Here is a 14162-nt window from a genome sequence, read left to right as displayed (position 1 = left end):
ACCTATAAGAAAAAAGGTTTCTCAATCCGAAAAGACAATTAGTTATCTTTTCTCAAATCTATTAAAACAATGAGTTTTCCCAAATTTATAGGGATGATTATGAGTTTCCTAAAAATACAAAAAAATCATTCAAGCCACAAATAACAAGATCAACTTATAATAGTCGTTTAAAATTCTTTATACTATCAAATGCAAAGAATTAAATTCCCCAAAAAAAAAATATAGAAGAACTACTAGTATTATTGCGCGTTTGATGTCCATTTAATGAGTGAACCGAATATTCTGTCAAGAGAGGGACATGCTTATTGATATGCAGTAACGGTGGTAGAGTGAGAGTAATTAAACCAAGTGAAAAATAGTAGTACTAGTAGTAATTGTGGTGGGTAGGGAGAGGAGACAAAAGAATGCAGCCTCAGCCTCCAATATTACGCCGGATATCGCCGCATCCGTAAATTCTCCGCCGCCCGGACTCAAATCAAAGCATCCAAAGAAATGCTGCTTAATTCAGTGCACGCGCAATCTGCTTTTTTCCACTTCTTCTTATTCCTTTTTTGCTCATGGGAACTGCCACACCATGTCTTTACTTTAGGTGGACAATCGCATTAATTTTTTACATCCTATTTACGGATGCTTTCTTATACTTTGCCACTGTTACTTGTTTCTCTAATACTATTAATTTCTCCTATATTCCATTGCAGGCTGGTGAGTGAGTTTGCCTTGGTATGTACAGCGTAGTGGTGACACAAGTACATGTCTTTTCAGTTATTGGCCCACGTGCTCTACTCTTGATTTAGTAGCTGTATTTAATGAAGTTAACTTTAATACCAGACACTGCAAAATATTTATAGGATAATACTATAGTAGGTTAAATAGTTTTTTATTAGATTTTGTCCAAATTACGGCTTATTATATAAATTTATTTCTAGTTACTTTTAATAATCTGGTAACCCAAAATAACTAATTACACAATTAAAGTATAAAATTTGACTCTTTATCTAGCTGGATAAAAATGATCTTGTGGAAACCAATAACAAAGCTCTAGGGTGTCAACCGAGTGAATTTCATCATATTTGGACGAATTACCAGTTAATGGTTCTCCGAAATTATTGGTCAAGATGAGTTGAAGACTTCATTCTAGCAAAATATGCCCAAATCAAAATCACTTTTCTCATTCATCATCTTTCTTATGTTTTTTATTTTATATTTATGTTCACCATTGAATTGCTAAAAAATATGTATCAACTAGAATTATATGCTATATCCACACTTATTTGTTGTCCTTTCCGTAAAATCTTTTCTTTTACTTTTCTCTTTCTTTTAACAAAAGTCTCATATGAGTTAATCTGAGCTAGCAAGTATTGTAAAACCGAGTTAATAACCTTTTGGCTGGTTTGAATTGTATTATACATTTGTACATTTGTTTAACCTTAAAAATGGATAACAATTAAATTTGTATGCGGTTTTAAGGATATGTGAACTAATTCAATACAAGTAATTAATAACGTTAAATAAGTGAACTGAAGGTAGAATAAATAACCAAACCAGTTGCAATGTTAGGTCCAAGCTCGGGTCTGAGCTCAGTAATTGTGCTGCCCTCGGTTCGAAGCCAAATACTTATGAAGAACTATGAGCAAATATAAAAACTTTGAGTAACTTTTAGAAGCTGAGAAAACAGATGTATATTGCATTGATATGTGTGTTACAATGTGTTTATTGAAAAATAAACTTCCCCTTTATATAGCAGGGGAGTTTTACCCTAAGTACAATTCTAAGAAAGGTAAAAATCTTCCTTTTTCGCTAATTACTAACCTGCTGCTGATACGGGCCAAGATCCACGCCGTGATATCTCGTTGAGCGCCAATATCACGGCCTTTCGTTAGTCGTCTGCAACCGTTGGGTAATATTTTTCGAGGTCTCGGAGCTCGAATTTAATTTGGGGGGGGGGAGTGTCACCTCGATGGCTCCATAGTCAGTAATTCTCTCGGGCCCTATTACGAGGGGTTCTTAGCTCTGATTCCATGTAGTTAAGTCTTTGCTTCGTTTTTCCCCTCAAAAATCGGGGTGCTCATTAGCCCCAGTTTTACCTATATACAGATAGTCCCCTCGTTTCTCAGAGAGTAGGTTTGTTGAAACGACGAGAAACGATAGATGTTCCCCAGTTCCTTCATTTGTACGTTTTGACCGAAACGACGGAGAAGCCGAAATGTCCTATCAGTCGTGATGTTCTGATTTTGGATATGTGTCAACCATTGGTTGGTTGCCTTCGAACGTGAAGCGTCGCATACTTCCCCTATAAAAGTTTCTACACTTTGCTCCCTTTTTCATTTTCCGATCAAGCTTCCACCTCCGAATTATGTAGCTATTACCAACTCTTTCAAACCTTCATATCTTCATCTTTGATCTTCAAATCTTCATAAATGTTATTAGGTTCCTTCCCAGATTTTTATCCTACCTTGAAATCTTCATACTCTGCTCTCCAGTCTCTAAACTTATTACTTTATAACAATAGGTGTCGAATTTAGTGATAAAGGAAGTTTTTTCTTGGTCGCCGGGGTCCATTCGGATTTGGTAGTACTCGAAATAGGCATTGAGAAAGCTGAGTATCTAGTGCCCGACCGTTGCACACATCATGCGATCGATATTAGGCATAGGAAAAGCATCCTTGGGGCAGTCTTTGTTCAAGTTTATGTAATCTGCACATATTCTATATTTATTTCCCTTTTTAGGCACTACCACTACGCTAGCTAACTAGTTTGGGTATTTAACTTCCCGAATGGAACATATTTTAAGGAATTTAGACATCATCCTTCATGAACACATGCTTGACTACGAACTGAGGTCTCCTCTTCTGCTTGACTAGGTGGAACTTTGGATCCAAACTCAATTTATAAGTGGTTATCTTCGGTGGGATCCCTGTCATATCAAGATGGGACCAGGTGAAACAAGATATGTTAGTCTTAAGGAAACTACTGAATTCTTTCCTAAGCTTGGGGGTTAACCCCGTGCCCAAGTATATCTTTTGATCCTGCAGGTGTTCGGTCAATATAACTAGCTCTAGCTCCTAGATTGTCGATTTGGTGGCGTTGGTATCATCAGGAGCTATGAACGATCTAGGAACTCCCTAATCATCGACTCCTCGTCCCTCCAGTCTGACCGGGATCGGCATTGATGATTTCTATTTAACTTTATCTTTTCTGTCCGGCTCCCCACTTTTTATTATTGAAACGACATGTACGAGAAGTACATTATCAAGTGCGAACATCTTCTTTGCAGCTGGTTGCTCTCTCCACAATGTCTTGATCCCTCCCGGTATAGGGAACTTTAATGTCTGGTGTAAGGTCGAAACTACTACCCTCGTGTTGTGAATCCATGATCTTTCGAATAGAGCATTATATCTCATATGCCCTTCGATCACATAGAATTTTGTTTCCTGAATGGTCCTGGCGGTGTTCACCGGTAGGGTTATTTTCCCTTTAGTGGTTTCACATGCCATGTTAAATCTGTTCAACACCCAGACTGCTGGCATTATTTGGTGTTATAGACCTAACTACTTTATGGCCCTTGATCTAATGATGTTGGCCGAGCTACCTGGATGAATCAATACACATTGAACGAAATGGTTCCCTACGGGATATAATCTCGTGTCCGTTTTTCCCTTATGATGGACACTTTAGTGCACTTTAGCATTGGTCCCTATGGGACATCGTTCCATACAACAATCATGTTAATGACATGCTGGGGTTCTTCTTGTTCGGTCTGTTTGTTGGAGTCCCTATTCCTGAAGTGAATTTTGGCTCGATCATTCGAAAATTACCGAAGATGGCCGTTATTGAATAACCGGGCCACTTCTTCTCTTAATTGTTGGCTGTACTCAGTCCTATGACCATGAGTTCCATGATAATTGCATCAAGTTAGGGTCTCTCTATGTAGGGTCAGACTGCAATGGTTGAGGCCACTTGGTATCGTTGATGTGCCCAATGGAAAATACGATACTGGAAGCATTGACAATGAAGTTATATTCCAATAACCTTGGTGCCTCCTTAGCACCGAGTGACCTATCGAAACTATTTTTGCTTATGAGTCTCCAGCTATTGTGGCCTCGATCGTTCCTTTTCTCATTCCTCGTAGGGTGACGCCCGTATCGATTACCCATTCAATCTCTACTATACGGTTGGTACTGATCTCTACTTGGTCTCGGCTCAAGGTCGACGATTTCTTAGATCACTCATTGGCTATGATAGGATAAACGGGCCCAGAAGGGGCCCCGAGCTGATCGTCTTCAACCCTAGTTTTTGATTGGTACCTATTATGGATGTCAACCCAAGTTACAGTTGGGTATTCTTCCAAATTTTGCTTTAACTCCTGTGAAGCCAAGGAGCTTTGAGGGTTAAGTCATTTAGTGTATGCCTGAACAGCCCAATCATCTGCAACCAGAGGCAAGTCCATCTGTTCTATTTGAAACCTTGACTCGAACTCCCTAAGCATTTCATTGTCTCTTTGCTTCACCTTTAAAAGATCCGATTTTCTGATCTCGACCTTGATGGACCCGACGTGTGCTTTCACAAAAGCATCTACAAGCATAGCAAGCGAATCAATAGAATTTGGGGTAAGTTTTGATACTATATCATTGCTACTTTTGACATAGTATCTCCGAACTTCTTTAGCAAGACTGACACGATTTCGTCATCTTCCAAGTCATTCCCTTGATGGCACATGTGTAGGAGGTCATGTGCTCATTTGGATCCGTGGTTCTATTATATTTTGAAATATATGGCATATGAAACTTCTTCGGGAACGGCTTCGGTGCTGCGCTCGGAAGAAAAGGCTTTTGGACAAACTTCTTAGAGTTTAGACCTTTACATATCGAAGGCACTCCCGGGATTTGATCGACCCTGGAGTTATAAGTCTCCAATTTTTTGTCGTTGGCCTCAATTTTCTTATCCCCCGACTCCACCTGCTTTGTTTGTTCCTCGATCATTCTCATTATTTCGAGGTTGGTCCAGGGCTAAGCCATTTTTGTGACCTGCTCATTTTTTCGGGTGTTTTCCTGGATGGTTCGGGCTCCACTCTGCTGCGACTTTGATTCTACAGTTGTGTTATCGCCACTTGTTGGGCATGTAACATTTCGAAGATCACCCGCATGTTGATCTCGTTGACTTCACCTTTGGGTGTACCTTGAGCCATTGGTCGGGCTTCTCCAGCAACGATGTACTCAGGGTCAGTCGGCATATTGGCATTGATAGCGACGTGCGAGTTGGAATCGACTGGGTCTACAACTGGGACACCGTTGGGATCAGCAGAGGGCACCTCATTGATAGGAACCACATTGTTGTTTTTGTCATGATGGCCAGACTCAGATGCAATGTTCAAGTGAGCAGACTGAGAGTTTGACATTTTTAGGCTGACCTGAAATTAAAATCTCAAAGAACAAGCGTAAAATAGAGTGTGTTATGGAATATTGTATCAACCCACCACTATTATCCTTAGCTCCACGATGGGTGCCAAATTTTTTACCTTTAAAAATGGATAACAATTGAATTTGTGTGCAATTTTAAGGATAGGTGAACTAATTCGATACAAGTGATCAATAATATTAAATAAGTTAAGTGAAGGCAGAATAAATAACCAAACTAGTTGCAATGTTAGGTCTGAGCTTGGGTCTAAGCTTAGTGATTGTGCTGCCCCCGGATTGAATCCAAATACTTATGAAGAACTATGAGAAAAAATAAGAACTTTGAATAACTTTTAGAAGTAGAGAAAAATAATATATATTGCATTGATATGCGTGTTACAATGTGTTTATTAAATAATAAGCATACTTTATATATATTAGGAGAGTTTCATCCTAATTAAAATTCTAAGAAAGGTAAAAATCTTCCTTTCTGCGAATCACTAAATTGCTGCCGATACGGGCCGAGATCCACTCCGTGATAACCGGTCGAGCGCGGATATCACAGCCCTTTGTTAGTCATGTGTAACCGTTGGGTAATGCTTTCCGAGGTCTTGGAGCCCAAATCGGATTCGGGGGGGGGGGAGGGGTTTCATCTCGATGGCTTCGGTAGTAAGTGCTTCGCTAGGGCCCTAGTGCGAGGGTTCCTAGCTCCGATTCCATGTAGTTAAGTCCTTACTTCGTTTTTGTTTGACCAAAAGATAGTAAAACCTTTTTAGGCTAATCAATTAATGATGAGGAGAGGAAAATCTTAGTCAAGCACAATCAACTTCAGATCTTGAAATGCATAGCTCGATCACGAATAATAAAATAGAAGGAACATTTTATATTTCTTGATGTTACAACACTATCTTTGATAGGAAGAAGGAAAAAAAGTTTACATCGTTCAGAGGAGGAAATTCATAGAGAAAAATTTTCAAAGAAAAAGTCCCCCCCTTTTCAAGCATCCCCATTCTATATATAGTTCTTAGAACTTTACCGTATTCTTTGACCAACGTGTTTTTCATGTGACGATATAGACATGGTTACTCGAGTGCCGTTCTTACTCCGCATTCACTGTCGATGATTGGACCGAGGTTGGTCGTGCTGTTTCTCGCCACTTCGCCACTTAGGCGAGATCCCAGCTTGGTCGACGACTATGGTCAGATTTTGACCCATACAGTTAGCCCCTCCGTCCATCAAGGTCGTCCCTTGATGGGCTTGGCGGACGGACTTTGTATATTCGAAGGCTAGGAAAAAATATGACTATTCATGCCTTGAACAAGGTCTTTAGATCGAGGCGATGGTGCAACGCTTCAGCGATGCCTTTATTTTGTCGCGTCCGTTCTGAGTCGAAACGTTGCATTGATTTGAAACGTTGTTTACGGTTACTGCCATTATGACACACGTTTCCTGGGGATTGAGCCGTTTTGTGCCTTATCAATGCTAATTGGTGACTCTTGGGTTTCCTGCTTGGGGCATTTATATCCCTATAAATAGGGGGGAAACATCAATTCACTGGCACACTTCCCTGGTTTATCAAAGGAATTTTGTGAATTTTCTTCTTCCCCGATACTTCAGTTTTTTGATTTTTTCTCGTTGGTCAGAAATTGGCATCTTTGTCTTCCCTATTACTTCCTTTGTTCATTCATTCTATTCAATTGAGTCAAATGGTTGGTTCTTCTTCCCGTGCTGACAATCTTGCCGCAGTTCCGGCGCCAAAAAATGATATTCTTGTTCCTAGTGTGGTAGAAGTGGTAGAGGATGAGGAGGTTCCCATGGCGGCCAAAATATTGCCTCGTCCCGAGAAGTCGTGGACCGATTTCAATAGCCCTACCAAAGAAGAACCGGAACCTGTCCCCTCTATTATGAATGAGGTGGAGATTGTGGAGCTGAAGGTTAGGTGGGGGATTCCACACCACATCGAGATGCTGCCGGCTGTGGGAGATGATATCATTCATTTCAACCACCCAGGATATTGCGCGTTCTACGTATATCCTTTTATTGTCGGGTATACGCTTTCTCTCCCTTCCTTGGTAATAGATTTTTGCCGTTTTTACGAGGTGTGTCTGGCTCAACTTTCATCGTACCTGTATAAACTGTTCCTTTTGCTGCTCAAGTTCGCGGAGCTTGTCGGTCGGGAGATCACTCTAAGACACATGCTCAACATTTTTGCCCCTCAACTCATTCGTGGCACGATGATTCACATGCGCCATCGAGGGACGAAGAGTCTGGTGGTGAAGATGGAAGATAGAGCCAACAGTCGTTTCTATGAAAACTACTTCTATATGTGGACTGAGCAGCTTGTGGCGGATTCTGCAGGGTTCCCCGAGAGATGGAACTTCGCACGTAAGTTTTTGTATCTTTTGTCGGAATAATAGTTGACCACTTTGGGCAATATTGAACTATTTATGCTTTTGCAACCGTAAGACTGCCCCCTGCGCTGTTGATGATATCCGCGAATGGGTGAATGTCGCTCTTCCTCATATGGAGGGAGTTCGCAAATGGCCGCCCTTCTAGGAGAAATATGGACGCAAGCCCCTTACTGGTAAGTAGTGGCCGAAATTTCTGTTTTCCACTTTGTAATTTAGCTTTGTTGCTAATACGACTTTCATCGTCATTAGTGAGAGTGCGAAGGGCGAGGGATCCTCCGCTTGTATTTCGTCAGCTGACGTCTTCTGCTTGGCCCGCACCAAGGTATGTTGTCCGACCTACAGCGAGGGCTACTCAAGTTGGATCTACGGTCGTAGCCGTGTGCACAGAAACTGTTCCTTAATCTAGGGCTCCGACCCATACTGCCTGCTCGATAGGGGGGTCTTCCCATGCTAAGGACGGGGAAGGGCCGTCAAAGAGACGATGTGTGGAACCCAACACAGCTCCTTCAGTCGTGATGTGCTCAGAAAGCGGCGTCCCCTTGACGGAGTCTGAGGTGAGGGACGATGCTAACCCTCCGTAGAGGTAGAGATAGTCACCGTGACCAACCCGTCAATAGATACTCCGGCTGTTATGATTGACCAATAGGATACTACGACATGGAGTCGGAATCCCTAGGTCGTTGTTGCTATTGTGGGCGGGCCTTCATCTTCTGGACCAGGTCGTGCTTCTTTTTCGGCCGCGGAGAGGGGAAAAGTGTCGTAGTCGATGATTACGAGTCTTAATCCGATCTTGATCCTAATAATGTCAGGATGTTCGAGGAGGGCCTTACGCGTACAGTGGTACATACGGGAGGCCCGTCCCGTATACTTGAAATCTCTTAGAAGATTAACCTTTTGGGGGATACGAAAGACCTAGTTCCGCAGTTTGACCTTCTGTGCTCTGCTGCCGAAAGTGAGGCTCTCCGAGACGTTCGTGATGTTGATTTGATGCATGAAGTGGCCGCGATGGTCCTGATGGTAAGTTTCTCCTTTCTTTTATGTTATTTTCATATTTGGCGACCTTGGCCTTAACCAATATTTTCGTCTTTTAGACGTACACGGTGGAGATTGAAAGTGCTCGTAGGGTCGATGCTCGGGCCAAAATTTTTCTGACGATGTTGGAGAAGTATTGATGCTATCGCAGCTAGTGTCGTGAGATGAACGAGCGATTGAGGGCGAACACCGGTGATCGATCTCTTGGTGAGGAACTGGAGAAGAGTGATTAGGAGCTGATGCAGGCTATTCGCAGGAATAGCGAGCTCGAGGAGCAACTTCGTGTAAAGGACGAAAAACTTGAATTGGGCAAAGGGGTCGCCACTGAGTGTGAGCATCTTCAGGCGAAGGTGTCGTCAATGCAATCCGAAATGGATCAGAATTCTATCAGGGTCGAGGCGATGAGTGCGGAATGGATGGGAAAGTTAGCCGAGATGGAGAGAAAGGTTTCCGGGTTGGAGAGTGTAGAGAGTACTTGGGCGTCGACTTCAGCGAGGGTGGCAGCTTTAGAGGACACTATCCGCATCTTTCAATCCAAGAAGGAATCTTAGAGGGCGACGACGATGCTTAGGGAGGTGAAGCTCGAGGAACATATTGGCGAAATTGATCCGGAAGCTTCAACCTTGGGAGACAGGGTCGCCACTCTTAAGGCCGAAAAGGCGCAATTATTGACTCAGGTCGAATCTTCCTTTGCTATTGTTCCTCGCCATTTGCACGAGCTCTGGGTACATGCCGAAGCCCAGCGGGACATATATAGAAGTTTGTGGGAAGCGGGTAATGTTTCTGAGGCCTCTTATGATGGAGCTCGAGCGAAGGCACGAGAGGCTCGTGCTAACTGTGGATATGATCCTACGACGCCGGACGCCGACGAGGATGTTGATGCTGAAGAGGGACATCCTGGAGATGGTGATGAGGAGGACGACGGTGATATCACCGAGTGAAAGAGTTGTTACCTTTGTTTATGTTATTTTTTTTGTTCTTTCTGTTTCTATTTTTTTGTACTGGACTAGTTTTAGCCGTGTATAATCTGCGGCTATTTGCACACTTGTTTAAATAAAGGATCTTTCATAACTGTACGTCCTTTTTATCCCTTTCCCTTTTTCTTTATGTACCTTTGGCGTAAATTTTGGATCTTCGCATGGTGGATCCTTATTTTTTCAGGGAAACCAATTTTAACCGGACTAAGTGAGACTTCGTTGTGAGTCTTAATGGAGTCCCATTCGATTCACCTATTTGGGGCAGAATATGTTTGGTGAGTTATTGCTTTAGACTGATCCGTCTTTGACTCAACTGAGTTGATATAATTTCATTGTTTTGGACGAAGTTAGTCTTGACTTGAGTCGTTTGTGTGGGATCAAACTTTCGCTAATTTGGGCGAAGTCACTTCTCTCCTTTTTTTTAATCAATTTTTCGATAAGCAGAAGGGAAAAAGTTGCGACGACGGCCGATAGCTGCAAAAGCATTATTTGGCTCGAATGAGTTCGAACTTTTCCTTTTGCGATGACTCTTTGCTATAGAAATGTTGTTTTGAGCTATCATCAACATACTATCCTGTTATAGTTTGAGTGAGGTCGATCTTCCCTTTTCATTTGGTGACGGCCTTTGTCCATAAGGATGTTATTTAGAATTGTCGTCGAAATACTATCCTATTAGGACTCGAATGAGGTTGAACTTTTTCCTTTTTGGTGATGGCCCTTGGCCGTAAAGTTATTATTTCGAGATGGTCGAAATATTAACCTGATGCAGTTCGAGCGAGGTCGAACTCTTCTCCTTTTTTTTTTGGCGATGGCCCTTGGCCGTAAAGGTGTTATTTCGAGCTAGTCAAAATACTAACCTGTTGCAGTTTGAGCGAGGTCGAACTCTTTTTTTTTGTTTTTTGGCGATGGACCTTGGTCGTAGAGGTGTTATTTCGAGCTGGTCAAGATATTAACATGTTGAGGTTTGAGCGAGGTCGAACTCTTCCTTTTTTTGTTTTTTGGCTATGGCCTTTGGCCGTAGAGGTGTTATTTCGAGCTGGCCAAAATATTAACCTATTGCAGTTCGAGCGAGGTCGAAATCTTCCTTTTATTATTTTTTTGGCGATGGCCCGTGGCCGTAGAGGTGTTATTTCAAGCTGGTCAAAATATTAAGCTATTGCAGTTCGAGCGAGGTCGAACTCTTCCTTTTTTTTTGTTTTTTGGCTATGGCCCTTGGCCATAGAGGTGTTATTTCGAGCTGGTAGAAATATTAACTTGTTGCAGTTCGAGCGAGGTCGAACTCTTCCTTTTTTTTTGTTTTTTGGCTATGGCCCTTGGCCATAGAGGTGTTATTTCGAGCTGGTCGAAATATTAACTTGTTGAAGTTCGAGCGAGGATGAGCTCTTTTTTTTGTTTTTTGGAGATGGCCCTTGGCCGTAGAGGTGTTATTTCGAGCTGGTCGAAATATTAACCTGTTGCAGTTCGAGCGATGTCGAACTCTTCTTTTTTATTTTTGGTGATGGCCCTTGGCCGTAGAGCTGTTATTTCGAGCAGGTCGAAATATTAACCTGTTGTAGTTCGAGTGAGGTCGAACTCTTCTCCATTTTTTCGGTGATGGCCTTTGGCCGTAGAGGTGTTATTTCGAGCTGATCGAAATATTAACCTGTTGCAGTTCGAGCGAGGTCAAACTTTTATTTTGTTTTTAGCAATGGCCCTTGGCCGTAGAGGTATTATTTCGAGATGGTTGAAATATTAACCTGTTGTAGTTCGAGCGAGGTCGAGCTTTTCCTTATTTTTTGTTTTTTGGCGATGGCCCTTGGCCATAGAGGTGCTATTTTGAGCTGTTCGAAATATTAACCTGTTGTAGTTTGAGCAAGGTTGTACTCTTCTTTTTGTTTTTTGGCGATGGTCCTTGATCGTAGAGGGGTTATTTCGAGCTGGTCAAAATATTAATCTGTTGTAGTTCGAGCGAGGTCGAACTCTTCTCCCTTTTTTTTGGCGATGGCCCTTGGCCGTAGAGGTGTTATTTTGAGCTGGTTGAAATATTAACCTGTTACAGTTTGAGCGAGGTTGAACTCTTTTTTTTTGTTTTTTAGCGATGGCCCTTGGCCGTAGAGGTGTTATTTCGAGCTGGTCGAAATATTAACCTGTGATGAGTCCCAGTTTTTCTTTTTGAGAGTTTCGAGTTTCCCCTGGAGGAGTTCTGGTTTTGCTCAACCTCTGCGTTTCCTGGGTGACTCCCAGTTTGATCTATTTTGTTTACATAGTAGAGAGTGATATTAGAGGGTATGAAATGTTGTTATTTTCTCACGTTCGTTTCATGCTTGTATTGGGGTTTCCCTGTCTAGTCCCTTCATCTTCCGATCTGGAGATGCCATTGACAGGCGAGGCGATGAATTATACTTCGAACTTTGGTGATGTCCCACTCATTGTTTCGATCAAAACCTCCGAGAGAGCCCATTCGGGACAACATCTGGGTGATGAGAAGGAATACGACTTGGGGGACGTCCCTTTCCGGAAGTTGAGATGTGTGAGATGGGTGGCATTCAAGTTATTTTGTAATAGTTCCTCTCCAGTTAGAATGCTTCTTTGCTCGCTTGCCTATGCGATGCTTGTGCTCCTGTTTAAGCAAACAACAGAAGGTAAATCAAAATGAGATTTTTCTTACCTCGATCCGATGAGTCGATGAGCGAGGGTAGCCTTATAGCGTTGTTCGCTCTGCCTGGCGTTTAAGTGGTTGACAGAATGGTGTTTTGTGGATTCGGTAGCCGCATTCAGCTCTCTTTTCTCTCCATTCTTTTTTTTGATGCCCTGCCCCACGTGGGTTGGGTTTGTCTTATCTCGCTCGTGGACCGTCCGGTGCGTGGGAGGGGAGAATGTTAGAGTAGGGCAAGATGTGTCCAATTTTCTATAGGATCGCGCAGCAGGTGTCGTCTCCTCTTGTGAGCTTTGCGTGGATATTGTTGTGACTTCTGCTTTCATGCAGCATCAAGATCTAGATTAACATTGGAGGTTTACCTACCATTCTTTCTGGTGGGTGATTATGTTTCACCGGTTCTGGACCTGAAGGAGACGAGAAAATTTGGCTAAGAAATCCCCAGAAATGGCGTGAAATTGTTTGACCAAAAGATAGTAAAACATTTTTGAGCTAATCAATAATGATGAGGAGAGGAAAATCTTAATCAAGCATAATCAACATCAGATCTTGAAATGCATAGCGCGATCACGAATAATAAAATAGCAGGAAAATTTTATATTTCTTAATTTTACAAACCTATCTTTGATAGGAAGAAGGAAAAAAAATATTTACATCTTTCAGAGGAGGAAATTCATAGAGAAAAAGTTTCAAAGAAAAAGTTCCCCCTTTTTCGAGCATCCCCCTTCTATATATAGTTCTCAGAACTTTACTGTGTTCTTTGACCAACGTGTTCTTCACGTGACGATCTAGACGTCGTTACTTGAGTACCGTTCTTACTTAGCATTCACTGTCGATAATTGGACCGAGGTTGATCGTGGTGTTTCTTGCCACTTCGCCACTTAGGCGAGATCCCAATTTGGTCGACCACTGTAGTCAGATTTTGACTCATACGGCTTTCCCCTTCGAAAAATCGGAGTGCGCTCATTAGCCTCGGTTTTACTGGCATACAACATTGTTTTACACATTTAAACGGTTATAAGGATTACACATTAGTTTCCAGGTCAAAGTTGACACCCAACCTGCATCATGTACGTACTTACCATTGATGATGTAAACCTCCTTTCTCGTTTTCTCCAACGTAGAGCTTTCTTTTTCCTTTTACCTTTCCCTATAAAGTTACTCCATTAATTGTTTTTTCTAAATTCTTTGTAGTAATGTTTTCGTTTAATCTCTCTACATTATGTAACTTCCAAACTCTATAACATGTACCGGTTCTAATTGTTTTCAACTTCCTAAAGGGTTTTCAAACTTTTTTCTTCCTTTTTCAGACTAAAAAATCAGTCCCATTGGAAATTGGTCTTAGAGTGGAATTCCGACCAAGAACATACTTATGATCATGGAATTGCATGGCAATGCATCGTGAAGCGAGCAAAGGAAAATACTTTCGGTGGTTGGGTCAACAGTAACTAACAAAATCTTAAGACCGTTGATCAACCAACCTGCGATACATGTCGGAACTTGCACTAAAGAGTATAGAACCAAAACGGGTCGACGTAATAAATTAATTAGCAATTACAACAAGTAGCAACATGCGCAGGCATCTAAATTAAATTAAGTCTTCTATCTCCAGTAAAATTTAATGTCTTGCCCGACAACAAGGACGCAAGCAGCCGTTTACTATTATCCTAAATGTATCCAATTCTACTTGGATTTCCCTGAAAAGCCTGTCCTCT

The sequence above is a fragment of the Nicotiana sylvestris genome, chromosome 12 (genome assembly GCF_000393655.2).
Source record: "Nicotiana sylvestris chromosome 12, ASM39365v2, whole genome shotgun sequence".
Classification (NCBI taxonomy): Eukaryota; Viridiplantae; Streptophyta; class Magnoliopsida; order Solanales; family Solanaceae; genus Nicotiana; species Nicotiana sylvestris.
The sequence above is the reverse complement of the archived record's forward strand: the minus strand, read 5'-3'. Positions refer to the sequence as shown.